This window comes from Erinaceus europaeus, chromosome 8 (genome assembly GCF_950295315.1).
Source record: "Erinaceus europaeus chromosome 8, mEriEur2.1, whole genome shotgun sequence".
Taxonomy (NCBI): Eukaryota; Metazoa; Chordata; class Mammalia; order Eulipotyphla; family Erinaceidae; genus Erinaceus; species Erinaceus europaeus.
Genome location: NC_080169.1, coordinates 50,532,173 through 50,556,218, shown reverse-complemented (window position 1 = coordinate 50,556,218; position 24,046 = coordinate 50,532,173). Strand labels below are relative to the sequence as shown.

General features: G+C 37.7%; 1 protein-coding gene across 5 annotated transcripts in view; it reads left to right on the top strand.

Moving 5' to 3' along the window:
• The window catches only part of DYNC1I1 (dynein cytoplasmic 1 intermediate chain 1), a 486,729-nt gene that overhangs the window by 424,760 nt on the left and 37,923 nt on the right, over positions 1-24,046 (top strand). The window lies entirely within an intron of this gene.

Here is a 24,046-nt window from a genome sequence, read left to right as displayed (position 1 = left end):
AAAGGGAAAGGGAAAGGGAAAGGGAAAGGGAAAGGGAAAGGGAAAGGGAAAGGGAAAGGGAAAGGGAAAGGGAAAGGGAAAGGGAAAGGGAAAGGGAAAGGGAAAGGGAAAGGAAAGGAAAGGAAAGGAAAGGAAAGGAAAGGAAAGGAAAGGAAAGGAAAGGAAAAAAGTGGGTGGGGCAGTGGCACAACCAATAAAGCATGCAAATTACCACATGGAAGAACCCCAGTTTGAGCCCCTGGTCCCCACCTGCAGGAGGAAACTTGACCAGTTGTGGAGCAAGTTTAAGGAGTCTCTCTTCTCTCTTTCTCTCTCCCCACCTTCATCCTATTTCTCTGTCTCTCCCATAATTAAAACAGCTAATTAGGGTCCAAGAGGTGGTGGACCTAGTTAAGCACTTATATTACAGTGTGCAAGGACATGGGTTCAAGCCCATGACCCCCACCAGGAAGAAAACTTCAGGAGTGGTGAAGCAGGGTTGCAGGTGTCTCTATATGTCTCTCCCACTTTATCTCCTCTTCTGTCTTCTCATCTCCTCTCAATTTCTGTCTGACTCTATCCAATAATAAATGAATACGATATTATTTTAAATAATTGACATATTTTTTAAAGTCTTTAAGAGCAGAGAAAATCATGTATTCTTCATAAAGTTTGTGGCAAAATTATCACCAATGTCTATAAGGCTGGTCTCTCCTCATGCCCATTCCTTCTGAATAATTCTCTCTCATAGTCTTTCTAAACTACAGTTTTCATGATGCTAATCTCCTCATATTACAATGTTTAACATTGTTTATATTCTCTGACCTACTGAAAGAAAAATTTTAAAGATAAGAATCTTCCCAATCCAAAATCATTACCAAAAGAGCTAAACAAAGAAAGCATCTTTACCAGGAAGATTTTATTTGTTTGCTTGCTTATTCTTTAGGAATGAACTGAGTATATTTCTCGCAGAGATCCTCAAACTTACCTATATACAGGGATTGACTTCTACTTCTACTCAAGTCTATTGATAAAATAGTATAACCTGGAACATACCTATTAAAACTCTGACTGACGCTACTTGCTTCCTAATCACTTTAGACACCTCAATCTACATTTCATGGCTTCCCACTCTTGGACAAGCATCTATTAGTCCCACAAATTCTAAACACAATCTTTGATAACTTATGTTTTTAGTAGTAATCGTCAGACAAGTGAACATAAGAGAACCACTAAGGACAGAAATGAGTAGTGAACTTGAATTTGTCTAGCAGAAAAGAGGGCACAATGGGTAATCGACACACATTGCCATGCACAAGACCCTTGTTCCCACCTACAAGGGAAAATCTCATAAGTAGTAGAGCAGTACTGCAGCTGTCATTCCTTCTATCTGCTTCTTTATCCTCTCTCCCTTTCTCTCTCTCTCTCTCTCTCTCTCTCTCTCTCTCTCTCTCCCTTTTCCCCCCTCTCTTCTCTCTCTCAAAGAAAAATTAAAAATAAAAATGGCCGCCATTTTAATTTTAAGAGTAGAGAATACAGTTCCCCATAAACAAAGACTATATAGAAGCACTTTCACAGGAGAAGCTTCAAGAGTGGTGGAGCAGTGCTACACTGACATTTCGCTCTATGTCTTTTGCTCATTTTTTGACTCTCACTCCCTCTCTGTCTCTCACAAACTATCTTAAAGAGAGAGAGAGAGACTGATAGAAGCAGAGGACTCCTTCAGGTCCAGATCTCCAGTGATAAACCTGGTAAAATAAAATAAAATAAATAAAATAAAAGTTATAGGGAGATATAGGTATGCAGCAGAGCAGAGGACTTGAAAGCCTGAACTCCTTGACTCCCTCTCCCAAACTATGTGTGTAGAGTGATGTTCTGCTATCTGATATCGCTATCTCTTTCATAAAATAATTAAACCTTTTAAATTATTACTGAAAAGCTATTGCATTATGTAAGTTTCAGATGTGCATCATTACAATCAGCATGTATATACCGAAATAAGTTTACCACATGATGTCTATCCTTTATCTTGCAATTGTTCTTTTTGTTGCAATTTACCCAACACTCTTCCCCTTTCCTTCTGGTAACCACTGGTAAAATTTACTTTTGTTATATCTGGTTTCTCTGTTTCTACATATTAGTGGAATGATATGGTTTTTGCCTTTGTTTTATTTATTTCACAAAGCATACTACATTCTATGTTATTCACATTGTCGTAAATGACAAATTTTCATCATTTATATATGATTCCCATTCTTCATCTATTCACAGGGCACTTGGGTTGTTTTCAGGTTTTAGCTATTGTAAATTATGCTGCAGTAAATATAGAAATGTGTGTATCTAGGGGCTGGGTGGTGGCACACCTGGTTGAGTGCACATGTTACAGTGCACAAGGACCTGGTTTCGAGCCCCCGGCCCCCACCTGCAGGGGGAAAGCTTTGTGAGTGGTGAAGCAGGGCTGCAGGTGTCTCACTTCTGCAAAGAAGAAATTTAGAGGGTCAATACACATATGAAAAGATGTCATCATCATCATCTGCTATTATTAGAGAAATTAAAATAAAAACACTACCACCTTACATCTGTAAGATTGCCTGTGAACCAAAAGACAAGAAACCACAAATGTTGGAGACTATTTGGGGACAAGGGAGCCCATGTACATTGCTGGTGGAAATGCAGTCAGTGCAGTTATTATGGAAAGCAGTACAGAGATTCTTTAAAAAAATTAATCATAGAACTGTAATTGCTAAGTATTTGCCAAAAAGGACAAAAACACAAATTCAAAAAGATACATACATTTCTTTTCCTTTTTTTAAATTATCTTTATTTATTTATTGGATAGAGACAGCCAGAAATCAAGAAGGAAGGGGAAGATAGAGAAGGAGAGACACATGCAGCCCTGCTTCACCACTTGCAAAGCTTTCCCCCTGCAGGTGAGGGCTGGGGGTTTTAACTCAGGTCTTTGCACATTGTATCATGTACACTCAACCAGGTGCACTACCACCAAGCCCCTGAATACTCCCTCTCATTCAGTAAGGTGTCTTTTTTTGTTTTAATGTAGTACTTTTCCACCATGCATAATTTGTTGAAAATCCATTTGTTTATTTTGCCTTTGTTTGCCTTGCCTTTGAAATCAAATCCCCAAATATATTTCTAAACCTGATGTCAAGGTATGTATGATACTTCTATTTTCATTCTTTTTTGTTTGTTTCTTTTTTTCTTTTCATTTTCTTTGAAGTTCCAAATAAGTTTTAATTTCAGACCAAAAAATAGCTCACTTAGATAGTGTGATGCTTTCCCATGTACATGATCCAGATTTGAGCTTGGCCCCAACTGCGTTGAAGGAATATGCAATGCTGTGGTCCCTTTCTCTCTCTCTCTCTCTCTCTCTCTCTCATTTTGTCTCTGCCTCTCTGCTTCTCTATTTTTAAAATCCTAGTTTTTGTTCTATTTATGTGAAGAATGCTCTTTGAATTTTTTTAGCTCAGAGGTTTTATAAGTATTGCATATCTATTTCAGTACCCATTTGGACACCCCAATGATTAAAACACAATTTCACCCAAACACCTGCAATGACATCTCTGTCCATTCTTTATTGATATTTTTGACAATTCCATTCTATGTCTCCTTTTTTCTAGCTCATAATTCTTTTCACTCTTAACCAATTATACACACGTGAACATATACATTTTTACTTATTAACCTATTTCTTATCATTGGAAAACATACAAAAATACTATAACAGTACACACTTTTTTAAAAAATAGAGATAGAGATGGTCAGGGGAGACAGAATAATGGTTTCACAAAAAGAATTTTATACCTGACTCCAAAATTCCAGGTTCAATTGCTTGCACCATAAGCCAAAGCTGAGTAATGCTTGGTGGCGGGGGGGGGGGGGGGGGGGGAAGCAGAAGAAATGTCTATATTTATAATTTACCAAGAAGAAAGAGGGAGAGGAGGAAGGGGAGAAAAAGGAGGAGGAAGAGGAGGGGGAGAAGAAGAAAAAGAAAGGGAGAACAGTCTTATAAAAATAGAGATAGAGTGGCAAAGAAAGGGAGGCAAGGAAACCACAACAACAAAGCTTTAGTGCAGTAAAAATCCAGGTTTAAACCTGGGTTACATGAATGACAAGGAGTCCACTATCCAAGTGAGCTACTTTGGAAACATTATAATCAACTCAAGCCCATAGTTTAAGTTTCACTCATGGTGGAGTGTAATCACTATAATATTATACAGAGTATTTTCACTGCCATTTAAATCATGTGCTTTACTGATTCATCCCTTTTCTGTTCAACCGTTGACAGTCATGGATCTTTTTTTTTTTTTACTATCTCCATAGTTTTGCCTTTTCCAGAATGTTACATAGTTGGAGTCATATGTGGAATCATTTCAGATTCGATTCTTAATAATATACAGTTTACATTCAGCCATGTCTTTTTTTATATTTATTTATTTATTCCCTTTTGTTGCCCTTGTTTTGTTGTTGTAGTTATTATTGTTGTTACTGATGTCGTCATTGTTGGATAGGACAGAGAGAAATGGAGGGAGGAGGGGAAGACAGAGAGGGGGAGAGAAAGATAGACACCTGCAGACCTACTTCACCACTTGTGAAGCAACTCCACTGCAGGTGGGGAGCTGGGGCTCGAAGCCGGATCCTTACACCGGTCCTTGCTCTTTGCACCACGTGCACTTAACCTGCTGCACTACCGCTCGACTCCATCCATCCTTAATAGCTCATTTTCTTAATAGCTTATTTTCTTTTTGTTCTGTTTTGTTTTGTTTTTAAGTATTTTATTTATTTTATTTTTGAGAGAGATGTAGAGAGAGAAAGATACAGAGAGAAGCACCAGAGCACTGCACAGCTCTGGCTTATTTTGGTGCAAGGGATTGAACCTGGGACTTCAGAGCCCCAGACATGAGAGTCTCTTTGCATCACCATTATGCTATGTACCCCCACCCAGCTCATTTTCTCTTAACACTGAATAATATTGCATTGTCTGGATGTACTACAGCTTATTTATCTGTTGAAACAGCTGAAAACATCTTGGCTGCTTCAAAGTTTTGATAATTATGAATAAAGCTCTATAAGCATTTGTATTTTTGTGGGGACATAAGCTTTCAACTCCTCAGAGTAAATGCAAATGAGTATAACTGGTGAGAATATACTATTATTTGTGTATATTGTAAATTGTCCTCTAAAATGGTTGTACCATTTTGTGTTCCCACCAGCAATGAATGAAGGTTCCTAGAAAGCCCATCCACCCAAAAATTAAACAACTGCTCTCCAAAACTGTCTGAAAACCTTTGCTCTAACAAAGCAGTGAAGCACTCTGCATGTCAATAAAATGGTGCTTATGTCTCACACATTTATCAGAACCCATAGAAATATGCAGTACTCAAAGTGAACCCTAATGCAAACTATGGATTCTGAGTGGTAGTGTTGATGTATTAGTGGCAGTTCACTAGTTGTAACAAATGCTTCACTCTGTGGAGGAATTGGGGAAGGACATGGATGTGGGGGTACAGAAGTATATGGAAACACTCTATACCTTACATTCAACTTTTCAGTGACCCTAAAATTGCTTTTAAAAAAACTGAGCACAGTGGGTTAAGCGCACTTGGCGCAAAGCACAAGGACCAGCAGAAGGATCCCGGTTCGAGCCCCCAGCTCCCCACAGGGAGTCGCTTCACAAGCAGTAAAGCAGGTCTGCAGGTGTCTTTCTTTCCCCCTCTCTGTCTTCCCCTCCTCTCTCCATTTTTCTGTGTCCTATCCAACAACAATGACATCAAGAACAACAGCAATAAAACAACAAGGACAACAAAAGGGAATAAATAAATCTAAAATAATAATAATAAGTAAATAAACACTTTTTTAAAAAAGTCTGGAAATAATAACTAAGGCCTGGGGTGATGAGACATCCCTGTTTAGGTAGGTGTTTGAAAACAATTGTTGATTTAGACAGGACTTGATCAGGATTATAGTACTGGCCATTTCCTAGGAGAGTAATACCTTCTCCAAGAGTAGAAAACACTGTGAACAAAGGCTCAGAGACTAAAAGGGACTGAGTGTGTGAAGGAGATTGTGAATGCAGCTGACTCGCAAGAGCAGAGGGTTTTGATTAAGAGGCTGAGAGGAAAACATATTTAGAACACCTGGCCCTGCTATTTCAGTACTGATCTGTCCCAGTGTGATCAGATGGTAGTATTCCTAGCCCTGGACTGTCTAACATAGAGTGCTAGCTGTGAAATCTGGGGCATAAATGTACTTTCTCAATATAGTTATTTGTACTGAGCCTGTCACTAGCCCAGCAGGAGGGTAAAAAAAATCACCTGACAGACTCTCCTGGCTCTCACCTATCCAAAGAGAGAGAGAATGGATGTCAGAGCGTGTGGGCACTGGAAGAAGTGAGTCCATAAGAACTTGGGCCCTAGGTGAAGGTAAATGAAGGGCACGGAAGGCTTGCTGAAATCTAGAGGCACTGGTGCCAGGCAATTAGACCCTGCAGTGAAGTCCCTTTGTACTCCCATTCTCCAGAGAGTTAGTCTTTCATTCATTCTCTAAGTTCAATATAGAAATCTCTTTCCTCTTTCACATTCTTCCGTGTACATACACACACACACCCCAAGTTATTATTTTTTAAAAATCATTTGAAAGTTAAATTCTCAGCTAAGGATACTTTTCTGAAACAAAAATATCTTCCAGTACCAATCTATTAACTTCCAATTTCATCACAAATATGAACAGCTCACTATAGGCTGCAGTGCAATCATTTAAACCCATTTGACTTCTTAAAGGGAGAGTGATAACATTTTGAATTTCATTTTTTTGTTTGTCCTCTAAGAGTCTTGAGTTTAAGCCAGCAACCCAAGCCCTGGATGAATGTGCATTAGACCTCACTTTTTGTCACAGGGCCAAGTGGACTTTGGGAGAAAGGGTGGAGCTGTCTGTTCAGACATGATTTTTAGTTTTGCCCTTTGCCTCTGGAGCCAGGACCCTGGACCACATCCAGCCACACGAAGAGAAGATTATGGTATTTTCTAGGTAATTTTAAGGAGCACAAACTCAAAGTAAAGTCAGGTGGTTTCAAGTCTGCACTGAATTTTTCATGTTAAGGATCTGTCATGATTTGAGTTTTCAGCAAAGCTGCATTTTAAATGATGAAGGGAGTTGTATTCTTCTGAAGACAGGCATGTTTTGGTTGTTTGCTAATGACCTCTGGTTTTGCTTATGGGAAGTTTTGTTAACAAATGGAAATGTGGCAAAATAAAAATGCTTTATTTCATACTTTCTCTCCCCCACACACTTTCTTTCTTCTTCTTCTTCTTTTTTTTTAACAATGGGAGCCCTTACGATGAAGTGTCAAAACCAAGCTATAGATATTGGGTATTGTAGTATCATTAATATTGTGTAAAAATAAATTAGTCACTTTGGCAACCAAACACATTCTTCTGATCTCCTGTCAGTGCTTCTAAGCAGAGCCTTTCCCTTGCTGTTTGATAGATCCCATTGTTAAGTGAAAAGAGCTGTAAAGATATATTCAAAAACTCTTTGAAATTGTTTCCAACCTTGGGAATCAAAGCATTCAGCTGTAATTAGTCACTAACTCAGCTGATGAGGGGGGACTCAGAAGAGGTCTTCCTGCTCTTGACTTAAAATGTAAGCCCCCCAGTCTCTGGATGAAAGGTTTCCTTGTAGGGCCCATGGCCTTCCCTGTCTACCTGCCTTGCCTGTCCTCTTCCTCCCTCCCTCCCTCATCTCACCCTCTCACTACCTTTTCTTCAGTTGGGAAGCAATTACAGAAGCCAGACCTTCCACCTTCTGCACCCCACTATGTCCCTTGGTTCATGCTCCCAGAGGGATAAAGAATAGGAAATCTATCAGGGGAGGGATGGGATAGGTCGTTCTGATGGTGGGAATTGTGTGGAGTTGTACCCCTCCTATGGTTTTTGTCAGTGTCTCCTTTTTATAAATAAAAATTATATATATATAATTTGAACTTATATATTATTATATTATTTGAACTTATATTATTATAATATATAATTTGAACTTCCATATATATATATGGAAGTTCAAGACTGAGCTTGTAGAGGAGGACAAATTTAAACCAAAATAAATGTCAATCTCTGGGGGTCGGGCGGTGGCGCAGTGGATTAAGCGCATGTGGCGCAAAGCGTAGGGACCGGCGTAAGGATCCCGGTTTGAGCCCTTGGCTCCCCACCTGCAGGGGAGTCGCTTCACAGGCGGTGAAGCAGGTCTGCAGGTGTCTATCTTTCTCTCCCCTTCTCTGTCTTCCCCTCCTCTCTCCATTTCTCTCTGTCCTATCCAACAAAGAATTGCGTCAACAAGGGCAATAATAATAACCACAACGAAGCTACAACAAGGGCAACAAAAGGGGGAAAAAATGGCCTCCAGGAGCGGTGGATTCATGGTGCAGGCACCAAGCCCAGCAATAACCCTGGAGGAGGAAGAAAAAAAAAAATGTCAATCTCAGGAGCAGAAAACCTCTGTTTCTGGGGGGAAATAATTCTGTCTTTAGGCAAAAGTGATTGATTGAATAGAACAGAATTATTTGGGGGTTCACATCCAGCTGAGTCCCGAGAATAGTTTAATCCTAAAATCGAATTGAATTCCACATAATATTCCACTCTCCACCCTCACTTGTCCTGTTTCAACAAGACTGCAGAACTATGGGTATGAGTTAAAACTAAATTGAAAATTAAAATGAGACCCTGATGCCCCCAGAAAGGGGCTTTTAAAACTTGTTTACTGTAAGTACCTCTCAATAGTAGAGCATAGGGTTTAACCACCATCGCTGATTTCATAGGGGTGTGTTCCTGGAGAGAAGTAGTTACTCAGAAATGACTTTTTATTTTGCACACTTGAAGGTGATTCCATAAATATGGACTCAATAAGGTAGCTGTGCCCATATATGTGTGCATATATCTCTTTCTCTATGATATTGGTTTGCTATCATTGCCATGATAAAGCACTTAAATGTTGGGTGGCTTAAAACATCAAAAATGTATCTCTTCACAGTCTAGAATTGAGGAGGCCAATGCCAAAGTATTGACTGGGCTGACTTTTTTTGGCAGCAGATGTCTGCCTTTTCTCTATGTCTTCATGTGGCCCTCCCTCTGTGTGTGCTTGTATTTTATTACCTCTTCCTCTATAGACACTGGTCATATTGGTCAAGACACCCTCAGAAGATTTTCATTTCACCTTAATTGACACTTTAAAGATCTGGTCTCCACAAGGACCGGCATAAGAATCCCGGTTCAAACCCCGGCTCCCCACCTGCAGGGGAGTCGCTTCACAGGCAGTGAAGCAGGTCTGCAGGTGTCTATCTTTCTCTCCTCCTCTCTGTCTTCCCCTCCTTTCTCCATTTCTCTCTGTCCTATCCAACAACGACAACAACAATAATAACTACAACAATAAAACAACAAGGACAACAAAAATAAATAAATAAATAAAATATTTAAAAAATAAAAAACAAAAAACAAACAAACAAACAAAAAGATCTGGTCTCCAAATACAGTCACATTCTGAAGTGATGGGAGTAGAACTTATTAATTCAGTTCAACATGATTCATTCCATAGCAAAAAAGTAAGGATATTTTACGACACATGTGCTTAACCCACTGTGCTACTGCCCAACTCCCAAGTAAGGATATTTTATTATCACAATTAATGCATGGATACAGCAGTCCCCTCAACACACACACACACACACACACACACACACACACACCTTAAATAATAATGAAATTTCCATGAGGTTTTTTTCATACACAACTCTGTTCCATTTCCAGTGCCTGAAGGGCTCCAAAATTCCAAAACTGATTCCCAAGAGCAACAGAAGCCCGAAAATCCCCCTAGATGCTGAAGTAACAGAAACCAATGGTAGAATATCATTAAGTGAAAAGCAACTTTGTTGATACTGAATCCAAATACGTATTTCTTCATTATCATGAATACGGTAATCAACCGGGACAAGATGCCTAATCAAGGCACAGTTTCCTTATTCCTAGGAACCACTGTTTTCTTTTCCCCCAGATAAATAAACCAATACAAATATTTCCACACAGACCAGGCAGTGGTTCATCTGGTTGAGCACACATGTTGCCATGTCCAAGGACCTGAGTTGAAGCCCCCTGTCCCTACCTTCATAAGCTGTGAAGCTTCAGAAGCCATGAAGTAGTACTTCAGGTGTCTTTTAGTCTCTCTGTCTTCCCTTCCTTCTCAATTTGTCTCTGTCCTACCAATTAAAAATAATAAATAAATAATTATTTAAAAAGAAATCTTATGAAATATTTTATTAAAAAAATCTTTCTTCTATAAGCTGGGGAAATAGCACCAAACTTGTATGTCTGATGCTTCTGGTGCAATCACCTGTGCTGTGTACTGGAGCATTCTCTGGTCTTTCTGTCTCTCTGTCTCTCTCTCCATCTTGTAAAAATTATTTCTATCTCACATGAAACAAATAAAAATGAGTCTTTTTTTAAAAAAGAGTATTTTCATTACTATAACTTGAGTGAACTTGCCAAACTCCCTGAAGAACCAACATCCAGCCATACCAGTGACTATAACACATCTCAACCAACTCGGTCTTCAATCACCTATCTCTCCAAGACCATCAGTGAATCCCTAATTACTAGAGGTAGTATTATCCTATGCACCACTCATTCATTATCTCTTCCAAGCCTAGGTGATGTTCTCTTGTTTTGTCTTGTAGTTCATCAGTAGTTCTCCTTCACGCCACTGGCCCAGTTTTTCAGTAGCTGTTATCTGTGTTCTTTTTTACCTTCCTATTCACTCTGTGCTCTCCCTTAAGATATTTTGGAAATGATTTATTAGCATGCATTTCAAGTTTACACTTACTTTCCATTCTAGACATTAATTTCCACTACCTAGTGTGAATGTCATCTCCACAAGCTCAAATGCACCATTGTCTCAATGTTAAACCAGGTGTTACCCCCCCCTATTCTGCCTCTTTTTTTCTACTCAGTTAATGGTATGCGCTCAGTCATTGACACTAGAAAAGCTGGGGAAAAAAACTTGCATAAATGTGAGACATCTCTGAAACTAATATTTAATAATGCCCAGCACATTTATCAATATCTGTTTAACGAATTAGTAGTTTTTAGCATGAAACAGTCTTACTCAAGACCATTTATAATATGTCCCTCCTCTATCCTTCCCAAGCCAAAATTTTCTTTTTCTGCATTCCCTAGGACAAATCCTTAGAGTCAACCCTGTGGTCATTAGACTCATATTTATTTAAATGTCCAACTGGAAATTCCTTACTGATTTGCACATCCAGGTCTTCATGTTTGCTTTCCATTTTTGATTGGCTTTCTTGACATCCATTAAGGTCTATGCATCTTTCTTTTCTTTTTTCTTTCTTCATTCATTTGTTTATTTATAGATTTACTTGATAGGACAGAGAAATTGAGAGGGATGAGGGAGATAGGAAGAGAGAAAGAGAGACACATACCACCACTGAAGTTCACACACACACACACACACACACACACACACACACACACACACAGTTGGGGACCTGGAGCTTGAACCGAAATCCTTACACATGGCAGTGTATGCATGCAACCAGGTGCATCCCCACCTGGCAGCCTTGGTCTAAGCATCTTTCAAAGAAAGTTCCAACACCTGTCCTAGATAATACCTTCCTTGACCACATCAGACCAAGATAACCACCAACATACCATCTCCTCCCCCTATTTCATATCTCCAAATTCCTCTGGCACTGAAATTTCTTTCTTTGCTATAAACATGCAGTTTCTTTTCCAGGAAACCACAGATATCATATACTGCTCTTTGAGTTTTTCCCAGGAATGTGTCTTTGAGAAGGAATTAATATCCTTTCTTCAGATGATAAAATCTGTATACCTCTTTATAATCTGTTGTGTTTTCACTTTAGTCTAAATGATGAGGAAATTTAAAAGTATTTCACTATCGGATTGTAATAATCAGCTTATCTCACAATCCTAGTAGCTATCTATTCTTCCTGCCTTTTTTTGTCTTTTGTGTATTCTTAGTTTTGCAATAAACTCAATTTGTCAGATACTGTAAATCCTTCTGAAACAAAGTTAGAAAATTGATTGCTGGGGTCCAGGCAATAGCATATCTGGTAGAGCGCACCTGTTACAATGCACAGGGACCCAGGTTCAAGGCCCTGGTCTCCACCTGCAGGGGGGAAAGCTTTGTGAGCAGTGGAGCAGGGCTGCAGGTGTCTTTCTTTCTCTCTCCTTCTCTATCTTCCCCTTCCCCCTCAATTTTTTTCTGTCTCTATCCAAATGAATAAATAAATATGATTCTCAAATAAAAAACATAGTATTTCATAATTTTCATTTCCTGTGTGGATTGTGAAGCCTTCAGAAGAGTTAGATTTTGTAACTCTTTTGATTGTCCAAAGTAGAAAACATATGAAAAGTCTTTAATAAAATGTTGTTGGTAGATTAATACTCTTGGATATTCTTTTTTTTTCATTAGTTTTTACTCTTGGATATTCTAAGTAAAATTAGTGTGCTATGCTAAAGTCTTTTAGAATATTTTTAAATTTGTTTTAATTCAATCAGTTTTTCCCCTCTAATATTAATTAAATGGTGATTTATGAAACTACAGATTAATAGGAGTATACATCAACACAATTCCCAACACCAAAGGACTGTGTCGGGGATCTCCCCTCCAGCCCCCCAGTGAAGCTGAACATCTATTCTCACCTTCTACCCAGAGATTTTCACTTTGGTGCCCCACTCCAAACTCAGTCAGATCTTGCTTGTAGAATATTTTTAACTGGGGCCAGGTGGTGGCACACCTGGCACACATTACTGTGCTCAAGAACCCAGGTTCAAGGCCTGGCCCTCACCTGCAGGGGGAAAGCTTCACAAGTGGTAAAGGAGGGCTTCAGGTGTCTCTGTCTCTCTCTCTCTCTATCTCCCCCACTCCTCTTAATTTCTCTGTCTCTCTGCAATAATAAATAAATAAAAATATTTTTTAAAAGAATATTTTTTAACTGAGAAGGGAACATCCACTTACTATGTACTTTAAACAAAGGGCCCTGAGCCTATTTCTATTAATATTTAGTTAAATGTTTAAAATATCGGAGAAATCATTAGATTTTAAAAGTTAAAGTTTTTAGTTTAACAAAAATCCATAGTTTACTGCCAGTAACACTTACTGGATGAGAGAGTACTTTTTTTTCCCACAACCCAAAGCCCTGCTTGATCCCTTTCTGATAAACATAACATTCAGATGGTGTCTGATTTTTTTTTTCTCCATCTTCATTTTGACTCCTCTATCCTGCCCTTCCTAATATAAGGTAGCGAGCATTAATACTGGCTTTCAGTAAAGTACTTGTGCCAGTCATGGGATACTATATTCTTTCTTCCCCCTTTTGTGAGGACCGCAGGGTGGAGAGGGGTTCCTTTTTAAGCTCACCCAGGGAGAATACTTTAACTTTGAAAGAAACCACAAGAATGTAATCATTAAGTCACATCCAGACTGCACTCGTACTTTCTGTCCTATTACCCCCACCCTACACTACTCCTCCCAACATTCATCCACCAGTGCAAACCTATAGCTGTCAAATATTTACACAGACCTGTGTGAATAATCCATATAAATACAAAGACTTTGAGACTTAAAATTCAACCCGCTGAGTAGGCTTTGCTCTTATGCAAGAAGTAATGGCTTGGTGAATACATTCTTTTGCTCTTTTAGCCACAGCAAAAATATTGCCTTTCTATTTCAGTGACAGGCTACATGGTTATCTTCCACAATTCTAATCAATAATGGATGAAGAGGGAGGGTGAATTATAATAGTTAACAGGTACCACTATTTACATAATTCTGAGATTCAAAGATAACTCCTGATCTAACCTATATTTTGTCTGATGTTAAAAGATAAGTTAAAACTTATTACGCCACCCTCCTCCCCAAAGATCTGTTCTGAATTTAAATCAATATAGGTATATCTTGACCAGCTTTATGTGACCTCCTAACCTTGAAAATTGTCCAGGATTCATGTCCACGGTCATTTTCAATGTACTGGACTTTGAATAGAAATTAATTTTAATTTAACTTAAAGAAAACAGAATAAGATATTGAAATGTTTTGTAAAATAAAACATTTTCATATATAATTTACAGTTGAAAAGAATATTTTGGGGCCAGTTGGTGTTTCCTTAGTAGTGTGCATGACTTGCATGTCTAAGGTCTGGGTGTGATCCCTGACACTACATGTAAAATGTAAAGACAAGAATGAAAAAATGCATTTTAAATGGCAGGGTAGTATTCTGGTCTTCTCTCTCATTCTTAATATATGAAAGGAAGAAAAGAAGGAAGGAGCAGGTAAGTTGAGTTAGCTCTGAACATCTGCTATGTGAAATAATCAGAGATAGTTCGCTCCACCATTAAAATAAATACAAGTATTATTAGATACAGTATAAAAGATACAAATCTGGTTGATTGAATACATGATTTCTTTAAAGGAAAATATATTTTTATTTTTTTAATAATTAGTGATTTAATGATGATTGACAAGATTGTGGGGTAACAGAGGTACAATTCATACAATCTAATTCCCACCACCAGAGTTCCATATCCCCTTCATCCCCTTAGAAGTTTCCCTTTTCTTTATCCCTCTGGGAGTATAGACCAAGAATCTATATGGGGAGCAGAAGGTGGGAGGTCTGGCTTCTGTAATTGCTTCTCTGCTGAACATAGGCATTGACAGGTTGATCTATACTCCCAGCCTGTTTCTGTCTTTCCCTGGTGGGGCAGGGCTCTGGAGAGGTGGAGTTCCAGGACACAATGGTGAAGTAATCTGCCCAGGGAAGTCAGGAAGGCATCCTAGTAGCATCTGCAATTTGTTGGTTGAAAAAGCATTGAGATATAAAACAGAGTAAGTTGGTTAATAATCAGGAACTTAAAGGTAAGAGTGAAAGTGGTGAAATTTGGGGTCTTGATTAGGGAAGAAGCTAGGAAGTCTATTTTAGGTACATTCCAATGGACCCATGACTTTTATAATTGTTGCCTGATCCTGACAGCTAACATGAAGGTGGGCTAAGAGTATCGTCTGGGAAGATGGTGTCAGGGTTAGGAGTAGAACTAGAAAGCTCAACCATGGCAGAGAGAAACTTCCAAATATGGGGAAGTATACAAATACCACCAACTGTAAGCCCCATCGATCTGACCTAGGGCCCATGTCTATTCGTATTTAGCACAGGAACCTATACAACCTCTGCATCCCAGTCAGTCTGACCTTGAATTCCATGGTCACATGAAACATTCTAGGCTGCACTTATTTCAGGATCAGTCTTCCTCAAATGGCAGAGTGTGTTGACCCAGCCTCCCTTTAGAGAGTGAGGCAATTTTTATCACTGTTGTTCTACACTGAGGGCAAGGTGCTGTAGAGGCCCACAAAAAGGCTTATAATGTTGTTCCTGATGGAGATGACCAGCAGTGGTGGAGAGAGGGATCTGTTAGACATCTAGGCCCATCATATCTATGTGGGAATCCCAGGATTCCTTGACTAAAACCCTGGATGATGGGGTGTCCTAGTGGTGACCAAAAGGGCCATCATTAAAGTGTGCCAGTCTCTTGCCCATATCCAGCTTTTGTAGTCCTCACTTTATCTGTCAAGGTTAGCCTTAGAGTGATTGAGGGAGGTGAAGCAGGGAGTAGGTGAGAAGGTCTAAGTAGAGAATAGTTGGTTGAGTCACTGTAGACTACTGCACACTTTTATTTTAAGGTATATGTTTTTCCCCAGCTCGTGGTTATGTGTGCATAATGTGCTCTATCTCATGAGCCCTGGTATATATATATATCTAGGTTCTATAACTTTGTTAGGAAGTGCACCACCTAAAATGGGACTAAAGAGTCCTATCAGCTAGGAAAGGTCTCAACAGAGTAATGGAGCTGGAGGGTTGACATCGCAGGTCTGGCAATCTCTGGACACAGCCCCAAGTGAAACATGTTGAGGTGGGACTGGTTGCACTTATTTGGTTAAGATGAGTAGATGCAGTATCAAATGGTATGGATTGAGAGAAGAATGAAGGAAAATGAGCAAAGCCCCAGAGGTTCCAGGACTGGGAGAAATATATTTTTCTAAGTGTTTACTTACTCAATGGTAAGAACACTAGTGTCAAATTATCTCTGGGAGCTATCAAATGCCCACATGGGAAATTTAAAATCAAACCTAATTATAAAAGTGTGTGTCATATACCCAGGATAATAATGTGATCTTATTCAATATTTCTTTGAAGAAGATATATTATATAGTGGCCCAAATATGGTACAGTGAGTAGAGTGTGGGACAAGTAAAAAGTCCAAAATTCTATCCCCAGCATCACCTATGTCAGAGTGATGCCCTGCTTCTCTCTCTCTCTGTCTGTCTCTCTCTCTCTCTCATAAGTAAAATAAATCTTTAAAATACAGGATATATATCACACAATACATATACAATGTATTATATATAATGTGTATTTAATATATAGTATTGTATACAAATGATAATTTGTGGACCAGGTGCTAGAGTGAAGGTTGACAATTTAAGATCTAGGGGAAATGTTCGATCATTTAACCAATGTACTTAGAAATTGAAATTTTACAGTTTAATGTTAAATAGGTAATAAGTAAACCAGTAAAACTAGCCAAACTTGCAGTTCACTTTCTCATCCTTCTAACTTTCAAGTCTTCAAGGTACAGACACAGCCACACTCCTAGCCACTTCAAGATCTAGCCCATGACCTCTTCATGCTGAATTCCTTTTACCAATATTCACCCTTTTCTTTTCTATTATGTAGTAGTCTTTTTTAATTTTTTGTATATGTAATTATATTTATTTGATAAAGACATTTAGCTGTCGAGAGGGAAAAGGGAAATAGAGAAGAGAGACAGACAGACACCTACAGACCTGCTTCACCATTTGTGAAACTTTCCCCCTGCAGGTGGGGATCAGGGGCTTGAACCTCCAAGTCCTTGTACATTGTAACATGCATTCAACCAGGTGTGCCACCACCTGGCCCCTTTCATTTGTTATTTTTTGTTGTTGTTATCTTTAATTTGACAGGGACAGAGAGAAATTCAGACAGGAGGGGAGATAGAGAGAGAGAAAGAGGCAGATAGACACTTGCAGCCGTGCTTCACCACTTGCAAAGCTTTCCCCTGTAGGTGGAGACCAGGGGCTCAAACCTATGTCCTTGTGCATTGTAGCATGTGCGTCCAACCAGGTGTCTCATCACCTGACCCCTTTAACAAAGTCTCTATTAAACCTTAGCAGCATCTATTTATTGTATGCTTCTTACTCATACTGGCATCATGCTATGAAAGTATTCAACCATTGATTTGGGCACAGGTGGTGGCACACCTGGTTGAGCACAATCATAATTGCAAGGGCCCAGTTCAAGACTCTGGTCCCTACCTGCAGTGGGGAACCTTCACAAGCCATGAAGAAATGCTGCAGCTCTCTCTCCCTTCCCCCCCCTTCTCCTCTGTCCCCCCTTCTCAACTTCTCTGTCTCTATCAAAAATGAATAAAGTGTTTTAAATATATATATATATACAACCATAGATTTTAAATATATATATAATTAGAACAGGAGCAAGTAAAGAGTGTCCCTTTTGAACTTGCTTGCCTTCTTTTATAGCCACATGGTCTTTCAGAGAGAAAATATAGGCCCAGAAAGCAGCTACCTCAGTTGTATTTAGTCTGTTCATCTGGCAATGATTTTGGTGACATAGTGATCTGCCCTTTCAGCCTGGCCTCAACTCAAATGAGCAAGGAGACCGAATACTCAGAAAGAGATTGAGCAGTTTATATGACTGCAAATGACAGTCAAAAAAGCATCCCAGCCAAAATGTTTCTGTAAAGACTTATGCTGCAAAAATTGCCTTTATTATTTTTTTTGGAAGAAAAAAAAACATGCTGGTGTGGTGATGTTCCTTTTATGAATTAGGCAAAGCTTGTAGTTTTTTCCATACCTTTAAACACTCCAACACTAGTCAAAACCTGTGAATATGTATACATTCTTTTATATGGATAATTATCCTCTTTATTGGTGGCGCCTCCTGGATTAGGAGGATTCTTCCATGCAAATAAGCATAAGAGGAAGGTGGTACAACAAAGAATACCTTTTATGTGGCTTCAGCATTTATTTAGCTAAACTTCTGCATTTATAGAGAAGCAAATGCTAAATTCATGGATTTCTGTAGTATTCTTTTCACATTGTTTTAAAATCAACAAATCCAAATTAAAGTCCTTAGCCTTTATAATTAAATACACAAGCAGACCCACTATACATATTATTAAGAATAGCTCACCCAGTATCTAATTTTGAAGTTCTGACCATAATAGAAATGAGTAAAATTAACATTTTAGATATCATGGATTGTTTTTAGTAACATTAGTTAATAAAATTAAGAAACATATAGGATATCTCATGCTTTACAAGAACTTCAAATCGAGTTATAAATAAAGTTTTCCAGGCATAGTACGAAATTCACAGTGCCCCTTTTTTTGTGAAAAAAAAAAAAAAAAGACTTGCTTTCCTCATTTGGTTTGACTTGGTTTGGTTCATGAGTGCTGGTTTGTTTTTGTGTTGAAACATTTTGCTTTTATGGTAGAAGCTTCCATTTTTATGTGAGCCTGAAGTTTTGGGGTCCTTTGGTGGTTTTTTTTAAAGTGATATTATGGTCTCACTTTTTAACATTTCCTGGAAGAACTGGCTAGCTATTTATTTTAATTACTTCACAGGAACCCACATAACAATTTTTGAAGAACATTTTATTATGCATTGTTTAGTATTTTGGTCATTATTTTCCCTCCACAGAATATAGTTGTCAAGGTAAGAGTTTATTTCATTACTATTTATTTCAGAATAAAGGTACAGAAACTCCATTATCTTTTTCTGCCCTCTTCACACTACACCTTACCTATTCCAACCCCTTTATTCCAACAAAAATCTTCATGGCTTGAGTAAACATCCTTCACAAGTCTCCTTTGACAGCTCATTATTCAGAAAAAAAGCAACCGCAAGAACCACAGTACTTGGTAATGCTAGGAAGCATTTTAACACAAATAGTCATATTCACCAGTTTTTTTTAAATACTAATAACTATTTATTGGAATACCTAGAGGTGCCTGATAAGAAAGTAAATGATGGGAAAAAATACAGGAATTATATTCTCTAGATATGACTTTTGTACATTTCTGAAATGAGAAACAGAAACTCCTCACATACAAAATCATTTTATAGTTAACCATTCAGGGGAAAAAAAACTATCATTATTCATTGTCAGAAGTGTACTTATAAAATCAAAGCCCCAAATCTAGAGATCAAGCCTATATTGTAAAATAATAATGGATGTTGTAATGTTTCATTTTTGAACTCTGTACCTGCCTCTCTTAACTATGTTTAAATGTTTTATTCCTCTTCCAACAGATCAAATAGGAGGTCTATCTTTACATTTATAATTTCCATTTTTCACTTCAAACCGCCTTGGTATAGCTTTTATATGTATATCTTGATAAAATACAAAGTAAAAAATAAACAAATAAATAAAATAAAGAAATCATTATAAATGAATTCCTCAGAGCATCAGGAAAATGGTTTTAATTATCTTTTATAGAGACAGAGAGAAATTGATAGGGAATAGGAAGGCTGAGGGAAACAGAAAGAGAAACACCTATAGCACTGCTTGGTTTATAAAGGTACCCCACCAACCCCCTGAAAGTAAGGACCAGGGACTTGAACCAAGGTCCTTGGTATAATGGCTTTAATTGTAATAACTCTTAATAAAAAAGAAAAACTTTCATCTATCTCATTCCATTCGGTCATTTTTGCAGAAACTGATGCAACCACAAAATCAATATGTGCCCTTGAGGGAAGCTGTTCTTATTAATAAAGTCTTCCTTATTAATGAAAAGAAACATACAAGATGGGGTGCTGGGCAGTGGTGCAGCGGGTTAAGCGAACATGGCGCTAAGCGCAAGGACTGGAATAAGGATCCTGGTTTGAGCCCCCAGTTCCCTACCTGCAGGGGGGGGGGTTGCTTCACAGGTGGTGAAGCAGGTCTGCAGGTGTCTTTCTCTCCCCCTCTCTGTCTTCCCTTCCTTTCTCAATTTCTCTCTGCCCTATCCAACAACAATAATAATAACAACAGCAATGATAAACAAGGGCAACAAGAGGGGAAAAAAATAGCCTCTAGGAGCAGTGAATTTGTAATGCAGGTGCAGAGCCCCAGCAAAAACTCTGGAGGCAAAAAAAAAAAAAAAGAAAAAAAGAAAAAAACAAAGAAAGAAAGAAACAAAGAAAAGAAAGAAAGAAAGAAAGAAAGAAAGAAAGAAAGAAAGAAAGAAAGGAAGATCCAAGATTGTTAACTTTAATTCCCCAAGACTCCCATTTTCTCCTATTGTGTTTTCTGCTTCACTCTCCTTGAGAAATTCCCATCTTTCAGATAATATAAATGTTGTCATTCACCCAAATTTGTGTGGATATTCAATGAACTAGTACCCAGATCTATGCATCATTTTATTCTACTTTAATATATGGCCTACTTTTAGCCTCTACTAGCTAAATAGGAATTTCCACCTGTTAAAATACTAAAAAGTTTTCAGAAGAAAAATACTTTTGTTTTTATCAGTCAGTGCAAAGATGCCTAGAGTTACATGCAACTGCCAGAATTATTATACATCCACTGTATGAAACTTCTTTGGGATTACTGATAACAGATTCAGGAAATGAAATAAATATTCAGACTTGGATATTTTTTTAACATTCTAAATGTTAAATCATGTGTATTTAGTAAATATTATTGGTCAAATAAAACAGCAGAGAATAGAGGCATTAGGGGGGGTAGCTACTGGCTTTTCCTACAGAGACTAAAGAAGACTTGCTGTGTTTTCTAGAAGACAGCATGACCCAGCAAATAGAGGATCTTCTTTACAGCTAGAAAAACCAAAGAGTCAAATCTAACTCCACCACTTACAACTTTTGTGGCCTTGGGAAAGTTACTAACTTTCCTGAACTATAATTTTCTTTTCTGTAAATACCATCTACCTTACAGAGATTTTATGCGGATTAGATTAGACAATGTGTACAAAGTCAGGCATACAGCGAACACCCAACAATTTACCTTGCCCTGTCCTGCATGTCTGTCTGGGAGGTGACTGGTAGCTTTCTTCTCTCCTCTGTTTGGGAGTCAGAGTATTAAAATCAAGCTGATCTGTGTCTGGATACTTTAGCATTTTTGGCACAGCCTTGGAAACCAATCTAAAATATAGGGTGCTGTGACTTTTTTTCATTGGCATGTGTCACACATGAAATGTGTTGTGTAACAGTGAAGTTTTCCTTTTCTCTTTAACAGTTTACTGATGCTAAACAAGACATTAGAAAAGGAAACATAGGTGAAAGAGCTTTTGTTGAGAGAAATTTGATTGCACTGGAATACAGTTTCTATAGTAACATGCTGTGAAGGAATATTCAGTTTACTTGAGTAACTTTGGATCTTGAGTGCCTTGAGGATTCCACAGTGTAGATATTTAAAATTATCATGTTTCTGTAGCTTCATGCTCCCCCTCTACCTGCCTTTTCAAAACTTACAGTATTCTAAAATTGGTGGGAATGCACTAGTAAGCTATAACAACAATGTGGGTCCAAACATTTATGTTTCAAAATAGGAAAACAGAATGTTTTAGCCCTGATGCTGTCAGTATATTTTATGAGTATTAAAATGTCCTTATATCTGTGTTTACTGCAAAAATTTTTCATAATAAATATTTGAAACAAATTTTAATAAGATCTTCCAATAACATTTTGATTTCACAAACCAAATAGAATAATAAAATTCCTATTCTAAAAAAATCAGTTGCTATTTAAAGTAGCACTGCTTACAACTGTAAAGGTGGCATTAGCCTATGTCTTTATCATGCTATAGACTATACTTGAGAACTAATGGTTCATAGGCATCAGTTCACTTGATAACCTGGTAGTGGGTTCAATCCTGACCAAGACTTTTCCAACCTGTGATTGAAGCAGTGTTTTTGAAAATATAGGCTCTTCTCCCTTCCCCCCAAAATATACCCACTGTAGGCTAGAATTACTTGCATAGTGACATTCTTTGCAATTCAAAATATGTATTTATTACAAGATCTATTAACTTTAGTATAAAAAAAAAGTGACAGAATAGAGTACCATGAAGTTGCGAGATAAAGCAGTTAGTTGAATGGTATTAACCTTATAGTGATTTTCATGATGGAAGGTTTATTCATAGAGTTGAAGGGTAATAATGACTTTAGAACAAACCTAAAGAGCAATAGCACTTTAATACAGTACTACCACACATGGGAAAACTAGTTTCTGATAACATAAACAGTAGCAGTTATTTACAGATGCTTGAGTAGTGAAGTCACTAGCCTATATAAATTTAACTAAGTTTCTCAAAGAAAAGGCTGCTAAAAGAAAAAAGGGAACAACAAGAGAGTTTAACAGGGTAATTTATAGAAATAGTGTATCAGATAACATCAGCTCCTAAGAAAATGACTAAAGTTGGGTGACCTAATTGATCAAAACAAGGAGTGTAGATGGGTTATATGTTCATTACATGTCTGTACATGTGTGTCTATTTCCAGACCTCCATATACTCAGTTATGCTAGCAACTGGGCTACTGAGAGAAGTTAAGAACTGACTTGTATAAGCATGTACAAATCTTTTCCACCCTTTGATTTTGTAGGGAGGGGCATGTTCTTTAACAGTGACTAGCTAAGTATAAAATTAAGGATTTCATGTAGGAATATTCTTCTACTAAGGGTTAGAATTTATCAGCAAAGAGCCATATCTTTATTTCCTTTTAACAAAGTGATAGGAAGGGGAAATGATAAGTCATGTTATGTTGTCTTCGGGTATTCATATTTTCTGGAGAAAGTACTTTGAATCACCTGCTTCAGACTATGAGACGAGAAAGGTGCATTTTTAGTAAATCAAATGTAGAAAAACACACACATTGCAAATAGGAAGTTATATTTATACGAAATCATTTTAGTTTTGAATCACTATGAAAAAATAGCATATAAAAATATTTTAGCATCAACAAGTTATAGAACATAAAGATACAATATCTAATTCTCTCTAGATATTTTTCAAGTTACTCCCTGTTAGATTTTGAATTAAAAATAAGATACATCTCATACTAATACTACCCACCTACACACACATACCATGGTTCATTTTCAACCTTCTATGTGCTTAACTCATAACACAATTGTGCTCTCTTTTAAGCAACAGAATTCATGCAGACAAATCACTTAGGGTGACTACATTAATAAAAGTTTGCATAGAAATTTTATTGTCCTTTCAAAGATTTTTTTCTTACTTTGATTTTGGCACATGCATGGTGTTCATTTTACAGTTCTACCAATACAATTGGGAGTTTGTTCTTGTATTTGGAACTAATTCCTTACAATTCTACTCTACATTCTATGTAGAAAGAATTTGATTGTTCACAGTGAATGTTGTATCTCCCTCCATCTCTCTCTCTCTCTCTCTCTCTCTCTCTTTAAATCTTATTACTCTGGTCTGTACAGGCATTCAGCCTAACCCCATGAAGAGTACCGACAGCTGACTGGATGAAGAAGACATTGGGGGAAAAAACTCCCATTGTTTAGATTTCTGTCAGAGGATATAAGAATACTTAATTTCTTTTATCTCTAGGGCTTTCATTATCATTTAAATTTCATTTTACATTAATTGATCAGGGATTAGTAAAGCCATTATGCAGAAATTAGAATAAGACAAGCCAGATGGAATGAATAATTCATGAAGTCCAATTACGTTTTATTTCTGGTGTACTTTCAAACTTGCCTCTGACTTCTGTGCTATTTTGATGTGACAATATTCACTGGAATCAAGAGTGCCATTTTAATTTATTATATCCCTCTGGAGTGGAAGCATTTATATTCAATGGGAATGTGCTAATGTATGCCCCCCCCCAAAAAAAAAGAAAAGCATCCATTTCAAGGCTTTTGGAACTATTAGGTTATCTATAAA